Here is an 18,895-nt window from a genome sequence, read left to right as displayed (position 1 = left end):
AAGATAAAAATGGCCTATGGGATTAAAGCAAACATTTTCAAATAATGTGTATCATGCATTCATTTATATTACAAATCAAACTAACGATGACCTAAGAGATTAAGGAGAAGAATGGATTGAGGTGCTTAACCACATTGACCACCCTTTGAGCCAAGGACATGAGATGAACATAAAACATCATTGATGTCCCATATCATTGAGTGTTACCTTATGTTATACCTTGGTTGTTGAATAATCGGTATAGAGAAGAGAGCTAAGCCTCACCAATAGAGTCTCAACAATGTCTCAAGATGTTGTAATGAAACAGGTAGCTAGACCCATTTATATGGCTCAATACCTAAGGCTCCAAAACTACCATGTGTTCCCACGTATCATAGGTCCACACGAGTTTCTCCCAAATCCTTGGATGACCAATTTCCCAAATATCCTACCATTATTCGATTACAATTAACTATAGAATTGGTTCAAAAGGTTATGCCTATAACAACTAGGAACTCAATATTGTGCTTCTATTTGTCGTTCAAACTCTTTATTTGCTTCTTAGGTAGTTTCCAAACATCAAATAAGCATCAAAGCATGTACTTTATAACCCTCTCAAGAGCATGATCTCAATTGGGAAGTGATTCTTGTCTCAAGAAGTAGTAGTATGATTTTGTATCTTCATGCAAAACAACTTCAAACGGATTCAAGTTTTTTTTATTGGAGTTAGAGATGATACAACCCATAGAGAAGCATCAACGTTAGAAAAAAGCAACAAAATATATTTATTGAGAAGCCAACATTTTGTTTTTTCTTCAAGTCCTCTTTATTGCTTTGAAGTGGTGGGTGCACATACACTTTATTTGTATTTCAGGATTCGAAAATTTCATAATTGATTGTAGTGTTTTATCTTTATTTTGAGTCTTCACAAACATGACTTTTGTTTTAGAGATATGGACACAACTTAAAACGCGTAAGCTTTTGTTTCGCATCGCCGAAGTATAACAAATTCATGATGAATGAAATTTCCATCATAATGGTTCAATGCCTTATCATTCACAGAGAAAATTGTCAACCATTTGTTCCAATCTATTAATGGATAAACCAAAGAGAGTTTGTGGGAGTGGACATCCTTATTAACACTAATAGTGACAGAGAAAAATTGCAACCATTCATTTGACTTTGATTACGAAGCAATGGAAGCATCATACAAAAAACTTTTGAGGTCTACGAAGCAACATATAATCCATTACCTTTTAAATGGTTATTGATCATTGGGATTGGAGCAATGACAATATGATCAATGGTGCTATGGTGATTTCAAAAACTTGTTTGTCCACATGCACTCCTTCCATCCTCTTTTACCCATGCACTTAACTTTACTTCCATTATGTATATAAAACTTCACTATAAGAGAACCAACCATTATTTTCTAGTTGTTTACATTATTTATATCTCCCTCTTTATATATAGGTTTTATCCAATTTGTACTCAAATAGTGAGACATACCATGTTGTAGTGCAGATTAAACAAATAACTTATCAAACATGTGTTCCTATTTCCATTAAAGCATTAATTCAACTTGAAACTTTAAGGATCTCTTGCCTTGTCAGTGGCCATTTTTGTAAGCCCTTTGCATATATCCTCAGTAATAAAGGTGTATATGGATTAATCTCAAGTTGTACAACATAATTGGTGTTCTTTATTTGCTATGGAGGGTTTCTAACTTTTAGATATCGTCATGCTTTTTGATGCCTCACTTCGGACACTTGAATACTACTTCAAAAGAATCAATATTGTGTTTATTTTCTTGCTAGCTCGATTCGTTTGCTTTACACATAATGTAATCGGGGAAATGTTTAAGGCTTGAATTAAAAGTCAATGAGCTCTTAAAACCAAAAACATGCCAATCGTAACCAATGCCCATGTTGGTTTTGATGGAATACATGTAAAATGCAAGATTAATGATAACTTTTTCTAGTTATATGCACTCACTGGTTTTTTTGTCTGCAATTATATGCATGTACATACATGTATAAATAAACAAATTATAACAACTATGTGGATGTGACTAAGGGTGAGGTGAATGGGAGGACATTATGTAGAAGGTGATGAAGGGGAAACAAATGGAGGAGATAGTCCTCTTTTGTTTAGGTCATATTGCCTCTTTAGATTTAGTTAATTTTCTTAAAGGTATTGGGCACCATTATAATATATATATATACATCCACGCATAGTATGATGCATACGTATCATTTGTGCATTCGCACTCGCGAACATTCTTATCATTCGCGTATGAAAAATACCCTTGAAGTATGGTAAATACCATACTTTTGCACTCATTATTTATTATAAGGTAAATTTTTTTTAGGGTTAGAAAGTTAAGGTAAAAAGTGTAAAAAAAAACACAAGAATGTTTTAATAACATACGCATTCGTTTGCAGATGTATGAAAACGAATGTTTGGGCTAACGGACACGAATATTACGTACTATGCATCCAAGTGTTCATATCCTCTTTAGACCATACTTTTGCACTCATTATTTATTATAAGGTAAATTTTTTTTAGGGTTAGAAAGTTAAGGTAAAAAGTGTAAAAAAAAAACACAAGAATGTTTTAATAACATACGCATTCGTTTGCAGATGTATGAAAACGAATGTTTGGGCTAACGGACACGAATATTACGTACTATGCATCCAAGTGTTCATATCCTCTTTAGACCCCATCAATACATGACGTAGTGGATTTATTTAAAAGAGATGATGACTCTCTAAATTATGTTTCACAAGTTAGAAATCTATTAGAAGATATTATGATTCAATTAGCTTTATTCATTCTAAATCATGTATACCTATAGAAACCTTCAATTTCCCTGGGTTTTAATAGAGGTTAACTAATCAAAAGTCTATGTTTTTTGTAATAGACTTTCCTAATATTTTAGCGTCTTTACTTATTTTATGTGAACTTAGTTGTTTGTATGACTTCATCTTACTTAGGTTTGATAATTTTTTTCCAATACATAATGTTATTCAAATATACTTGGGTGTTTTTGTTTTTGTTTTTTTTTTCCAAAAAAACACTACTTCGCATTAGTTAGCAAACAAAATTACATCATAGAACACCCAAAGTTCCTCTCACCAGCCCTCACTCTGGCCTTCCCACCAAAGTGGACATAGTCCCCACCTCATTTTCAACAAACGTATCCAAACAACTCCAATAACCTAATAATTTGTACCATATCTATACAGATTTACAACACCTAGACGCTGTTGGAAACCGGAAACAACCATCGGGGTGCTTGGTAGTTCCATTGAGGCCTTGATGATGATCTGCCCACCATAGGAGAATTACCCCATTTCAGCAAGAACTTTGATGTATATCGAATATGATTATGCTTTTAGAAGACAACATTGTCTCTTCACAAAAGGGTCATCTCGACATACTTACATCATAAATATATTCCCCTTGAATTTATTGGAGCTTTATTTTCTTGAATGTTTGGAAATGTCGCTCCTATCATAGATGCCATTATCAAAGTAAATCTTAGTAATTGGAAGGAGTTTGGTTTGGGGCCGAGCTGAATTGCAAAACCGCTCCTTCATGGCTTAACTTGTTCAATTTGATTTTCTTTCCATTTCAGAATTTAAGGAATTTATAATTCATTCAGTTTGGTTTGATTTGAGCATTTATCAACTTAATGGCTTAACGACTTAGATGAACTTAACAACTATGATGATAGGAATGGGTTAAATGAAATACGTGGCGCTTGCTAGGGAATATCACACAAATAATGTAGAAAGAAGGGCACTAAGAAACAAGACCACAATGGTGGTATGCTATTTTCTCTTGGAAGATGTTATATATCGATATGAGTGTGTAGGGAAGATAATAGTGGATACAAAGGAATTGAATGCCAATAAAGCTACGGAACTGTTCAACCATAGGCGTAGTTTGGATGTCCTTGGTACTCATCGCGTTCATCATCATGTCCTTCACATTGAGTTGCCATACTTTGGTCCTCGTCCTTTACATCGAGTAGGTCTTGTTCATTGTCATGCTTTCTACCCCTTCAAACTCGGCAAGTTGTGTACGTAGTCCAAGGCTCATTGAGCATTGTCGTAGCTTGTCAACTCCAAGTGCCTTAGTGAAAATGTCAACAGGCTGAATGCTAGTGTCGATATGTTAGAGATCAATGTCTCCTTCTATAATCAGTTCTAAGTTGGTGGTTATACATCTCAATGAGCTTAGTCTAGGCATGAAACATTGGATTCGTGCAAGTGGGATGCTACTGTGGTTGTCACAATAGATCATTCGTAGACCAATTCATTTAGATCCTTCAATAAAATCTTGAGCCAAATGACTTCACAAGTAGCTATGATTGCTCCCCTATATTGTGCTTTCGTGCTTGACAATGCAAATGTCAGTTGCTTCTTATTGCCCTAGGAAACTTCTTCGATTACAAGTGAAAACACAAATCTAGATGTCAATTTGCGATCCGTGGCGTTTCCGGCCCAATCCACATAAGTATACCCTTCGTGTCAAATAAACACGCCCTTCTTATAGAAGACTCCTTGATCAAGGGTGTTGTTGACCTATATAATACCCATTTTGCACAATTCAAGTGAACGTCACTTTGTGTCTGCATGAATTGGCTTAGAATTTTGACCATATAGCTCAAGTTGGACCACATGATAGTTAGATAGGTGAGACTTCTAATTATTTTCCTATATTGTGTAGGCTCGCATGTGTTGCTAGAGTCTTCATGCAATTTTAAGTTCTGATTAATGGGGTTAAAGATGGGCTTACACTTGGTCACGTTAAATTCAATAGGTTCAAAATGTAATGGCGTTGCATGAGTAAGATCCCATCGGGTCTTCAGAAGACCTCGATTCGTAGGAAGTAATGGAACTAGGTCATCAACTTACAAGATGATAAAAAGGGGGCCTTATCAAATATTCGTGAACATGTAGTGAGTTGTCAAATTTCAATTGTTTGAAGCCAATCCGGTGAAGATATTGTGTTATCTTTGAGTCCCATGCCCTTGGAGCTTGTTTCAAGCCATAGAGATAGGGATAGTTGATGGCTCGGCTCAAGCCTAAACTGGTTTAAAAGGGCTTAGCGGTTTAGAGGCTTGGTTCGGCTCGACTTAGGCTTGAGCTTAGCTAAACGGTTTGAGCTCAGTTTAGCTTGGCTTGAGCCTTGACAAACCGGTTAAGCCGTTTATGTGGTTTACTAGTTAGGTTAGAGGAAAATTTCAAATGTTAAACTTGAGACAGAGAGACAAAATCACCGAGAGGAAGCCATAGCCAAAGGCAACCACTATTGAATCAGAGACTACACAGACATGAGGGAGGGAGGGAGACTAGACAGGAGAGAGAGAGAGAGAGAGAGAGAGAGAGAGAGAGAGAGAGAGAGAGAGAGAGAGAGAGAGAGAGAGAGAGAGGGAATTGGGCACAAAGACAAGTGTTAGAAAGCCCTCGATTATAGCTTCGTAACGAGATATAACACATTAAATTTGGTGGTTTGTACGAGAAGTAGCAATGGAAATAAGGAATCTTGTGTTATCGGCATCCACATACTTAACACACATTGCGGGTCATCTATTGTCTTCATCATCTTCAACCTCTTCAATCGGTGAGTTCCGGTTGTCTCTCTGGTTCATGGAAATTTGTTTTTATCCTAGATCGATATCACCTCAAGAATAATGGATATAAACATGAATTCCTCACAAATTGTGGGGGACATCGATATGGAAACAATTGATTTGAAAATGAGTAATGTGATGGTTGAATGTAATCGTGAAAAGGAAGACATTGGAAGCCCTAAGAGGTTTAAGGGTGTTGAAGAAATTAATGAGAAAAAATTGATATATGCCGAAGTAATACATGTACATGAGGTTGACAAGGATCATTGTAATTGGGATAATTTATGGGGAATTGCCAATACCTTGTTGTCTGATATTGTGGAAGAAAATGAAAATGAAGCGAAAGAATGCATTGATGAGGATGTGCATGATGTGGAAATTGATGCTAAGGTAGTGTTGCAATCTTTTGATGTATTCTATGATCGTGCGGTTATATTATTTTTTACCGGGAAACTCCCATACATTAATTGGATTAAACAATGGTTGAACACAATTGTGTCACCAAATTGTGTTAAAAATATATATGCAGGACCACAAGGGTTTTATGATGTAGTGTTTCTGTTGAGAATCAAGCTCAACTTGGTCTAGTGTGTGAACTCACCTTGAGAGTGAATAGACACTCCAACGGTCAAGCGTCACCATTATGTCACCTCTTTGTATTCTAGCATTTAGTATGAGTCATAGAATCATATTCTATGACACATAACTTATGAGCTTTCACATTCCCCATGCTCCATGAGTCTTGTAGTTAATGAAGAGAGAGGGTGACTACATAAAGCACCCTCCGCCCACCTTGTATAATGTTTTTTTGAGTCTTTTTCCTTTGTTAATATAATTTACCTTGCGTATACTCTGTGTCTTACTCCTTGTCTCTCTCACTCACTCACTCACTCTCTCATACACACACACACACACACACACACACACACACACACACACACACACACACACACACACACACACAGAGTTCACACCTATTCCGCTACACAAGAATCATATCTGATTCTTTACATGGTATCAGAGCGATTTGGTAGCTTGATCTAGCCCATTCGCTTCATCGTGATCGTGTGTTGTGCTCCACATCGACGACCAAGAACCGGCTCATCGCTATTGTAGCTTCGCTACATAGTGTTGGGAGACAGGTCCCTCCGGATGGGAAGGGAGAAGAACAGTGCTGATGAGCAAACTCGGCCTCGGCCGAAACCGGATGAGGAGTACCCAGCTATGGAGAGCTGGATGGTGTAGACTCGGACAGAACCGGATGGGGAGAACCCGGCTACGGAGAGCTGGATGGTGCAGACCTGGTGAGAACCGGATGAGGAGAACCCAGCTACGGAGAGCCGGATGGTGCAGACCTAGTGAGAACCGGATAGCAAGTAGTCGGCAAGTGCCGGATGATGTAGGCCCGGTGAGCAGTGCTCACCGGATGAAGAGACATATTCATAAATATGTTTCTGAGAGTCCATCGAGGCTATATTTGTAAATAGCCGAAAAGTCGTATCAGTATAAATATGACTTAGGGCAAACTTATTGATTGTGTGTTGTTATTCTTGTTTGCGCAAGATCAGAGCGTGTAACTGTGTACAGAGAGAGAGAGAGGAAGAGGTCGTTGCCTCTGTTGTAACCGCCACCTGTGGCGAAGATAGAAAGCTCGAGGTTGTTGCCTTGGTGCTTTACTGTTGTACATTGTAACATAGTGATAGTTTGCAGCCTGTGGGCTGCCGTGGTTTTTCCCTAGTTTGGGTTTTCCACGTAAACATCTTGTGTGCTCTTCTCTCACTTTTGTGTCGTGCATTCATTCCCGTTTTCTGTGTTTGATTCTAAGCTCGGTTGTGGCCAAGCGTTGTTCATAGGGGAGCGTATAGTTCCTGTCACATAGCTCGCATTTGAAGAGAGAAGAAAAAGAAGAAGAATCGACACAATGAATACTCAAATGGGGAGTGCTGTCCCTACCGAGAAGTTGGATCGAAACAACTTCGCATCTTGGGAGTACAAGATGCGCCAATACCTTGTCAGACAAGGCTATTGGAGCTACATCAAAGGAGTGCATGAAGACCGACCCGCCGAAGCGGCTCCCGGATACGCGACATGGGATCAAGCCGCAAGCCGCAAGCCGCAAGCGCGTGATGTATTGCTTGGCGACATATGTTCACGATCACATGCTCGGCTACATTTGTGAAGCCAAGACGCCGAACGAGGCATGGGAAAATCTATGAAAGATTTTCGCGGGGAACACAACCGCAAGAAGGCTTCAACTCCGCCAAGAGTTGAACAACATTCAACAAAGGGACATGTCCATCACGACATACACCTCGAAGATCAAGGAGCTTTGCGATTCGCTCGGCTCAATAAATGTAAGTATCGATGATGATGAGATGGTGCAAATATGCCTCGGCGGCCTCGCACCATGGTTCAACGTGATGCGAACCGCCGTTCTAGCAAGGGAGAAATCTCCCTCCTTCTTCGAGCTCCAATCAATGCTATTGGTCGAAGAAAACCACATGCGTACAAGGAGCAATGAGTCGGAAGGCCACATGCTCTACACGCACTCAAACGAAGGAAGAGGATATGTACGAGCGAGAGGCCGATTCGGCCAAGGACAAGGCGGACGAGCTCCAACCTACGACAACAACTCCCAATTTCAGCCGCAAAACGGAAGCCAACGAGGAACCTTCGCAAGAAGGGGGAGCTTCCACTCTGGCCCGAGCCGTCAAAACGCAACTAAATGCGGATATTGCGGAAAGCTCGGCCACCACGAAGAAGAGTGCCGAAAGAAGATGCGTGAATCGGCTTCCACAAGCCGACAACTCACGAATTACGCGCACAATTCCAACTACGAAGAGTATATCGGAATGTACGGGCATAACTCCGACTACGAGGATCGTGGCGGAATGTACGCATACAACTCCGACCATGGCAGAATGTTCATGATGAAACATAGAGCAAACTCTATGTCGGCCTCTACCTCAACTAGTGCCCTCAATCCGGAGGACATATGGTTTGTTGACTCCGGATCCTCAAACCATATGACATCTCATAAAGAATGGTTTCTTGAACTTCGAGAGCCGGAGCGACCCGGTTATGTTGAAACCGGAGATGGCACTACACACCCAATTCGGCACATTGGCAATGTTCCGTTCGGAAAAGAAGGTAAGCAAAATTACATTAAAAATGTCTTGCATGTACCGACCATTACGAAGAATTTGGTCTCCGTCGGTCAAATTGTAGAGCAAGGGATGCAAGTTCGATTTAATCAAGGCAGTTGCTTCATCGAAAAAGAGGGCCGACTCATCGCACGTGGACGAAGAGAGGGCCGAATGTTCATTCTCGACTCACACGAGATGAAATCGGCCATGTTCGCAAAGGGCATGAAAGCCGACTCCGACATAGAGTTGTGGCACAAGTGAATTGGCCACATCAATCTCAACAAACTCAAAGCAATGAAATCGAAAGGAGTCGTCATCGGACTCCCAACATTCAAAGAGAAGGAGATTGAAGGTGTATGCGAAGCGTGCCAATTCGGCAAGCAACACCGACACCCATTCCCGAAAGAGCGGAACGTGAGCAAAGGTCTACTCGACATAGTTGATTCTGATGTATGGGGACTGGCGCAGACGGCTACATTCGACGGATGCCGATATTATGTGCTCTTCATCGATGACTTCTCCAGGCACACTTGGATCTACCCGATGCGGCAAAAGAGCGAAGTGTTCAGACACTTCCAAACATTCAAGAATGAAGTCGAGAAAGCCACATGCCGACATGTACGTTGTCTTCGATCGAATGGCGGCAAGGAGTACTTCTCGGATGATTTCACGGCGTATCTCCGAAAGGAAGGAAATCGGCGAGAATTCACGTGCCGACATACTCTGCAACAAAACGGAGTAGCCGAGTGCAAAAATCGGCACATCCTCAAAGTAGCGCGGGCCATTATGAACGAGAAGCATATGCCCAAGTCATATTGGGCCAAAGCTGCAAATACGGCCGTCTACCTAATGAACCGGTGCACAACATCCGGCGTGCACGAGGTCACTCCGCACGAAAAATACTTTGGAAAGAAGCCGAACTTATCGCACACCCGGATATTCGGCGCAATAGCGTATGTGCACATCCCCGATGAGAAGCGTCAAAAGCTTGACCCGAAGTCGGAGAAATGTATCCTCATAGGATACTCATTGGAGCAAAAGGGGTACAAGTGCTACAACCCCTCAACTTGAAAATCTCACATAAGTCAAGACATTGTTTTCGACGAGTCCGCATCCTGGTACGCACCAAAGACAACTCCGACACCGACTCCGCTCAACCCGGAATCCGCCGAACAAGAGCTAGAGGATGAAGATCGACTTACGCGTATATTCAAAGAAAGTCCGATCATGACCCGAATGAGTGGACCACAAGAGCCTTTGAACGATCAAAGCACATCATGGCCTAGCCCGAAGATGGACAAAGGCAAGGCGAAAATGGCGGAATACGCAGACGATCACTTCAACGACGATGACTCGACTCACTCACTAGACAGTGAGTTCGGCGGTTTCGAGGTACCAATTGGAGCTAAGAAAGCCCTCATCTTTGCAAATGAAAAGCTCCGCCGATCCACCCGTGAAAAGAACCCCGTAAGCCGATTCGGCAACAACGATTATATGGCGTACCATTACGGCTTTATGATGAAGGTGGCAACAATATGCGAGCCAGAAACATTTTCTGAAGCAACCAAGGATCTGCGATGGATCGAAGCCATGAACGAGGAGATGCAGGCACTACGCAAGAATGAGACGTGGGATCTTGTTCCCACCTCACTGCACAAAAAGGCGATCGGATGCAGATGGATTTACAAAGTGAAGTACAACGCCGATGGTTCCGTCAACCGCTACAAAGCGCGACTCGTAGTGAAAGGCTACGCCCAAACACACGGAGTTGACTACGAAGAGACCTTTGCCCCGGTGGCAAAGATGACGACGGTACGGACCGTAATTGTGCTTGCTGTGGCGAAAGGGTGGCACCTCCATCAAATGGACGTTAAGAACGCCTTTCTACAAGGTGAATTAGAAGAGGAGGTGTACATGATACAACCACCTGGCTTCAACTCGAGCACTCATCCGAAAGCTGTATGCCGATTCAAAAAGCCACTCTACGGCCTCAAGCAAGCACCGCATGCTTGGAATTTGAAGATAACTCAATATCTTCATCAAATCGGCTTCCGTATGTCAAAATCAGACAACTCCCTCCACATCCGAAGCGATTCCGCAAGTTTGATCGTCATCATCTTATATGTGGATGACCTAGTCATTGGAGGTGAACATCTCGTTGAAATCAATAAGGTCAAATCCCTCCTTTCCGACAAGTTCGAGATGACGGACATGAAGGAGCTCCACTACTTCCTCGGCATCGAGGTAATTTGGGCTCCGGCCGGAATCATTATCTCTCAATGACACTACATCCTCAACTTGTTATACAAGTTCGGGATGGCTGAGTGCAAATCCGCGGCAACCCCGCTCGATTGCAATCACAAACTGGATGCGAACTCCGGCACCAAAGCGTGTGAGCCGACTCAGTATCAACAACTCATCGGGAGTCTCATCTACCTCACGATCACACAACCCGATCTCAGTTATCCGGTCGGTCTCCTTAGCCAATTCATGCAAACACCGCGTGATACTCACTTGGATTGCACTAAGTGAGTTCTATGATACGTGAATGACACAATGGATTGCGGCATACTCTACAAAACCGCGATGCCAATACGTCTCGAGGGGCACACAGACGCCGATTGGGCCGGCTACAAAGCCGATAGAAGATCAACCTCCCGATTTGTTTTCTCCCTCGGCAGTGGAGCAATATCTTGGAGTAGCAAGAAGCAGCCTACCGTCGCTCTTTCGAGTTCGGAGGCGAAATACAAGGGTGCAACCGTAGTTGCGTGTGAAGCCGTATGCCTCAAGAGGATTTTGAAGGATCTGGGTGTACCCATCAAGGATCCGACTTCCCTTTACTGCGACAACATGAGTAGTATCTATCTGGCTCGGAACCCGGTGTTCCACGCGCGGACAAAGCACATCGAAGTACACTATCACTTCATCCGAGAGCGCGTTCTAGCTGGCGATGTCGACCTACAACACATTAGCACAAATCTTCAAACGGCCGACATCTTCACTAAAGCCTTAGGAGCCGACAAGCTGTGGCAATTCATGACCGATCTCGGATTGACGATCCCTGACCTACCAAGCTTGAGGGGGAGTACTGAAGACATTACGCAATAACGCGTGGATTTCGCAAACCGCGCACATTACGCAATAACATGTGGATTCCGCAAGCCGCACACACTACGCAACAACGCGTGGATTACGCAACCACGCAACGAAGCCGCGAATAGCCGATCTACCGCACAAAGCCGCGAAGAAAGACGCAAGACGAAGCACAAACTTCGCAACTACGCACAACGCAAGTTGGAGCACGGATTCCGCAACACCGCATAAATGTGAGTCGACGCGAGTTGAAGCGGATTTTGGATACCGTCTGAAACCGACCTGACTTGAGCTTGAGGGGGCGTGTTGAGAATCAAGCTCAACTTGGTCTAGTGTGTGAACTCACCTTGAGAGTGAATAGACACTCCAACGGTCAAGAGTCACCATTATGTCACCTCTTTGTATTCTAGCATTTAGTATGAGTCATAGAATCATATTCTATGACACATAACTTATGAGCTTTCACATTCCCCATGCTCCATGAGTCTTGTAGTTAATGAAGAGAGAGGGTGACTACATAAAGCACCCTCCGCCCACCTTTTATAATGTTTTTTTGAGTCTTTCTCCTTTGTTAATATAATTTACCTTGCGTATACTCTGTGTCTTACTCCTTGTCTCTCTCTCTCACTCACTCTCTCTCTCATACACACACACACACACACACACACACAGAGTTCACACCTGTTCCGCTACACAAGAATCATATCTGATTCTTTACAGTTTCGTTCACCAGAACATCGAAGTGCATTGTTGGCTAAAGTTCATGTGTTTTTTGATAAACGATTGGTGCATGTAATGCAATGGTCCCCCATTGTGGACTATCATGCTTTGTTAAAACAAGAATGCCCTGTTTAGGTAATAGTGGATTGTAAGCATGCTTTTTTATGGTCACTTTTACCAGAGTTGATGAGTCAAATGGGTAAGGTGTTGGTATCTCCACATGCAAATGGTACAAATAAGTGTAGATTTTGTGTGTTATGGGATACAAGCCGTAAGAGGCCAGGATGGGTGCATATGAACACACCTGGTATGAAAAGACTTTGTTTTAAGTTGAAGTGGGAGACATTTGCAGGTCATTGTTTTGGATGTGGTGAATGGGGCCACTTTATGGAGGAATGCCATCGTCATTGTCCTTCAGCTATAGAGGTTCCTAATGAAGGGAATGGCAAGGAAGGAGTTGGGAGAGATGTCATTCTAGCAAGATCCATAGTTCATTTACGTGGATATTCATCATTCTATGCAGGACATCTTAATAATCATTATTCAGGTGTGGTATTAATCGTGCGGGATAAATATTATCCTCAAGTGGTGCATAATGATCCTTATGGTTGGTTTTTGGTTCTCAATCTACGTCTGAACATTCAATCATGGATGATCTTGAGCAACTTGCTTGGGATGCATTGACTATGGAGGTTCTCAAGTTGGATGTTTGGACATGGTTGCATGGGAATGATCCAGGTTTTACTTTCCAATCCGCTGAACATAGACAAACATGGAGTCGGTTAGATAGAATGTATGTGATGCACAATGATTCTTTTTTACCGACATCACTTCGTATGAAAGTTCTACAAGATGTAGGAACTTCAGATCACTTTCCTATTTGTTTGGAGGTTTGTAATCATGCAATTGACATGTATAAATCCTTATTTGGAAAGTCTCCATTACGCTTTAACTCTTCTCTTTTGCTTCAACCTCACTTTAATTCTCTCATGGAGCAAATTTTGGTAAATTTTTCACAAGAAGTGAATCTTAAAGGAGTCAAAGCATGGGATATCACATTACGAAACATTAAGATCATTCATCGTATGTATGGAGTGACTAATGCTCAATGAAGAAGAGGTCTTCTTCGACAATTCTCACATGTTCTCTCCTGGTGTAATGCATTATTGATACATGCACCATTAGATGAGGAGCTTTTGGATATCCAAAGTCAATTGCATGTTATTATTTCTCCGTTGCAATGCCAAAGTTATTGTTATGCGAAGATGCGACAACTGAGGGATGGGCTCATAGATAATCAATGTCAATCTCATTTGTTTTTCCAAGCATTACATCCTACTTATGCTCGATCTAATGTGGTACATGTGAAACAAGGGGATGAATGGATAGTGGATCCTACTACAATAATTGATATATGTGTTTATTACTTTAAAGAGTTGATTGGCCCACAATTGTTAATGACAAATGAGGTGAGTAGAGCACGTCATGAGTTTTATGATGTGGTTGGATGTATTGTGCATGATCTCATTAGTCATGAATTGGATGCAGATTGCATTGAGGATGAGGTGGACACAGTTTTAAGGTATCTTCCTAATGGTAAGAGCCCTGTTGGGATGACTTGACCAATGAAGTTTTTAAGCGATATTTGAACATTTTAAAGGGGCCCTTAACTTTGATGTTTCAACATTCTTGGGATTCTGGTCGTATGCCTCAAGCTTGGAAGGTTGGTCTAATTAAATTAGTTCCAAAGGTGACATCTCCCGAGTCATTTAATCAATGGAGACCTATTTCTTTGATGGGGGGGTTGTATAAGATATTTACAAAGGTCTTGGCAAATAGATTACAAAAGTATTTGCCAAAGTTGATACATCCTGCCCAATATGGTTTTATTGCAGGTAGGAATATATTGCATAATGTGTTGAATGTTCAAATGGCCATGCATTATGCTCGAAACACTCATCAAGAATTGATTATTGTGCAATTAGATTTGGAGAAAGCTTATGATCATGTTAATTGGTCCTTTGTTTCTGGGTTAATGCATACAATGGACTTTGGACCTCGTATATCTCGCCTCATATTTTTATTAGGACAAGATGCGGTGTCTCGAGTAATGCTTAATGGGGGAGTGACATTGATATTGCCCTCACAAGATCCGTTCGTCAAAGATGCCCTCTTAGCCCATTGTTGTTTGCTATTGTTACTCATCCCTTGTTAGTGATGTTATCAAGGCTTGCAACAAATGGTGACATTGTGGGTCTACACCTTCCGTTTGGAGGGCAACTAGTAGCACAAGCTTTGGTTGATGATTCTTTCATGTTTTTACAAGCCTCACGGGAGAATCTTGAGAAGGGGATGCTTGTATGGAACCAATTTGCATTGGCTTCCGGATTACATATTAATTTGAGGAAGTCTAGTCTCATATCATGTACTGAAAGGGATTTGGAATGTTTAGGATGGCAAGGATCCGTGGTGAAGAAAGACTCTATTTTTTCGACACTTGGGCTATCCATTAGGAATGAATGTTACAAATGGTCAATTGATTGAATGGATGTCTAGTAAGTCGAGGGATAAGTTCATGTATTGGAAGTCACAATCTTGGCCATTTCATGTACGCTTTAAGGTTGTGCAATGTATTATGGAACCCATGATACTATATTACTTGTCATTGTTGCCATGGACAAAGAAGCTTTGCATTCTATTTTATAACCTCTTCAATATTTGTTGTGGAAGAAGAGGGATAAGATGGGAATCACTTGGGTTGCATGGAATCATCTAGCAACCCCTAAGCGCTTGGGGGGAGTTGGAACATTGAACTTATCTAAGCATATGATGGCTCGTAGATTTTCATTATTACAAGACATGTGTTCAAACTCACAACCATGGATATCTATTGTTCAATATTTCATTGAGAACAAGGGTTTAACACATGGGAGGACAACGATTAAGGCTTCATGGTGGCAATTACTGAATGGATGTATTTCACTTAGGATTCCAGGCGCAAGATGTGTTCAATACTTGGTTACCTCATGGCAAGAAGCACTCTTGTTATGTGTATGGAAACCATCACCTAGTAGAGAGCATTGTAATTCTTTGCAAAAAGAGTTGATTGTGTCTTCTCGATTATTATGTTGGCCAGGAAAGGACAGATTGCACTCTCAATTTAATCATTTGTTTCTTTTGGGGGTCAAAGAGGTGGGAGATATAGTTGAGGCTCCATCTCAAAGAATTTTGGAGTTTCTTGAAGCGCCCCAATTATTACGCATTCCACCTAATTATGGGTTTATTTGGGAACAACTACAAAATATTCCATTGATGCAAGGTCCCTTACCTCTACAAACAGGAGAACAACCGTGGATTGATTGGTGTTGAAAGGGTCAAACGTCGTTGTTACAAGGGACTACTAATCTTTTGTATCATTGCTCTGTCGATTCTCTTGGATGGTTACCATCTAAGGCTGAAGAAGAATGGGGAATACACAAATCTGATCATGGGTGGTGGCAGATCTTACAACGTAGTTGGCATTCTAAATTGCCACTTGTAGCAAAGGTCTTCATTTGGAGAGTTTTGATTGGAGGACTGCTGTTGGGATTAGCTCTAAAGTGTCGTGGACTAGCAGCAGGTAATTGCTTCTTTTGCACTGTTCAAATGGAAGATAGTACTCATCGATTTATACAATGCCTGATTGCTTGTCAGATTTGGAATTACATTTCTCAAATTTTGCGAGTCTTATCACGGTGTTATATGACACCTAGACAATGGGTGTTTGCACAATTTACATAGGTTGACCCAAAATCAGAAATGGAGATCGTTTTTCTATTTCTGAGATATTGGGGATTACGTCATAATTGGAATATGTGCAACGCTTTTATATTCGATGGTAGACATGGAGTGAAAGCATATCTACAAAAGTTGAATGGAGTACTAATGTGGCAATTTTCTTTATTGGAGCAAGTGGAAATTCTTTCCTCGGTGGAGTGTTCGTCTTGCCTATTGGCAATTCAACATGTTCCACTACCCATGTAGTGTAGTTAGTGGGTGACCATACTCCATTGTCACACCCATTGTAAGTAGTATTTTTACACACATTTATTAATATAATTGTGTGTTTTCACTAGAGAGAGAGAGAGAGAGAGAGAGAGAGAGATCATCTTAGGTTAGTTCTCTCAATCTCTATTAGGATGGTTGACACAACAATAGGAAGTGAGTTGATGATTGTTGATGGATGTGGTAGTAATGATGGTTGTGAAAAATGACAAGAGGCAAAAGTGTATCGATTCTATAGAACATGAGAAAACATCATATGCTGCTATTCTTGGTGGGAAAGATGTTATTGGAGATGATTATAATATTGATAGTCATTATGATTTTGTTAAGGCTTTGCTTTCCGATTTTATGGAAAAAAATGAGAAAGATTCTAAAGATTGTGTGGAGGAGGATGTTGTAGAGGTGGTGATGGAGACCAAGTCTATGTTAGCAACTTTTGACAAGTTTTATGATCGTGGTGTTATTTTGTATTTCACTAGCAAACATCCTTTGGTATCATGGATTAAACAGTGGTTGAATTCATTCATAATGCTTAATTATGTTGATGATGTCTATGTGGGTCCAAGAGGTTTCTATGATGTGTTTTTTTGATTGTCAGAACACCGTACGGCTTTGATGGCAAATGTACGAATCTTTTTTGATAGAAGATTAGTGCATGTGATGGAATGGGTTCCGGTGGTGGATTATAAAGATTTAGTAAAACAACAATGTCCAATTTGGGTGACTGTTGATTACAGTAACTCATTCTTTTGGGATTTACTACTAGGATTCATGTCTCAAATTGGTAAAGTTTTGGTTGCTCCTCATGTTAATTTGTTGAACAAATGTAGATTTTGCATGTTATGGGATACAAGTTGTAAACTTCCAAGATGATTGAGTATAGATACACCTCGATTTGGTCGATTTTGTTTTAAGCTTCAATGGGAGACTTTTGCAGGACATTGTTTTAAATGTGGTAAATTGGGGCATTTTATGGCTGAATGCCAATATCATGGTGAACTATCCCTAGAAAATAATGTCAAAGGGAAAAATAAGGAAGATGTTGAGAATGATATTGTCTCAATGGTTGATATGGTCATGGATGAGGGAACATCTCATGGGTTCATGGGTTATAACGAGATCCTAAAGTTCATGGTCATGTTAGAGGTGTTGGGGAGGAGAATGGAGCATGCATTAATGATGACCCAGACGTTGAAGATGGAGAGTGGCATCAAGTGAAGCATAAGATAAAAGGGAAGGGTGTTGCAATACAAAGGGACACAAAAAATACTAACGGTAAGGCATTACCAAAAGATAATTTGAGATTGAATGAGGGATTTAAGAAAAATCCTTGACAAAAACAAGTACGAAATCAAAGTTTGTCCAACCAATTAAAATTCGATTCTTCAGGAAGGGTGGTATGACCTCAATTAAATCAAGGACTTCGTTCTCGTGGAGCTAGACAACAAAACCTTAATATTGTTGGAGGGGATGTAGTACACACGAATCCTTATGCAGCTCTTGAACAAGTAGTTAGTACATTCATGAAGAGCAAGTTCTTACTAAAGGTTTTAAATGAAAGTGGTATCATGGAATGTGCGAAGGGCATCTTCTCCTCATAAGAAATATATATTATGGAAAACTTTATTTGATAAAGAATGGGATGTTTTATGTGCAGTTGAACATAAGTGTCATGATTTAGCAATATTTGTGTTACATTTGCGTGGATATTCCGCATATTATGTAGGATAGTTATCACATCATTACTCAGGGGTTTTCATGATTATTCGTGATTTGTTTTGTCCACATATAGTCTATAATGATCCATATGGACGTTTTTTGGTGATGGAAGTCAAGTATTTTGAGGATTTGATATGGTTGGTAGGAATCAATGCATTGAGTTATGGTCTTCAATGTATCCATGATTATTAGTGGGTTGTGTTGATGCCTATATGCAACAAATTTTTAGTATGTTTTTAGAACAAGTTATTTCAAAAGGATAGCATGCATGGGATACAACACTACAAAACATCAATGATATTCATCGTATGTAAGGTTGCCTAATGCTAAAAGACGTAAGAAATTGATTGATAAGTTTTCATATATTCTTACGCGATGCAATGTACTATTGATGAATAATCCGCATGATGAAGAGCTTTTGGATGTTCAAGTTCAAGTATAGGACATTGTGAAGAATTTGTTTTGTCAAAGTTATCAACAAACAAAACTACATCAATTAAAGGAGGGATTTATAGATAATCTATTAGAGATATGATCTAATGTAAACGTA

The 18,895-nt window shown here is 40.6% G+C and overlaps 1 long non-coding RNA gene across 1 annotated transcript in view; it reads left to right on the top strand.

Annotated features, from left to right (window-relative positions):
- Positions 1–6,509: 6,509 nt before the first annotated feature.
- The window catches only part of LOC147866124 (uncharacterized), a 94,509-nt gene continuing 82,123 nt past the window's right edge, over positions 6,510–18,895 (top strand). The window contains exon 1 of the long non-coding RNA XR_015529467.1: positions 6,510–6,589. This is a non-coding gene — a long non-coding RNA (uncharacterized LOC147866124). The remainder of the gene's footprint in view (positions 6,590–18,895) is intronic.

Source organism: Azolla caroliniana, unplaced genomic scaffold (assembly GCF_043228905.1).
Source record: "Azolla caroliniana isolate FFs.n. ecotype wild unplaced genomic scaffold, voAzoCaro1.0.p SCAF_3, whole genome shotgun sequence".
NCBI lineage: Eukaryota > Viridiplantae > Streptophyta > Polypodiopsida > Salviniales > Salviniaceae > Azolla > Azolla caroliniana.
The sequence above is the reverse complement of the archived record's forward strand: the minus strand, read 5'-3'. Positions and strand labels throughout refer to the sequence as shown.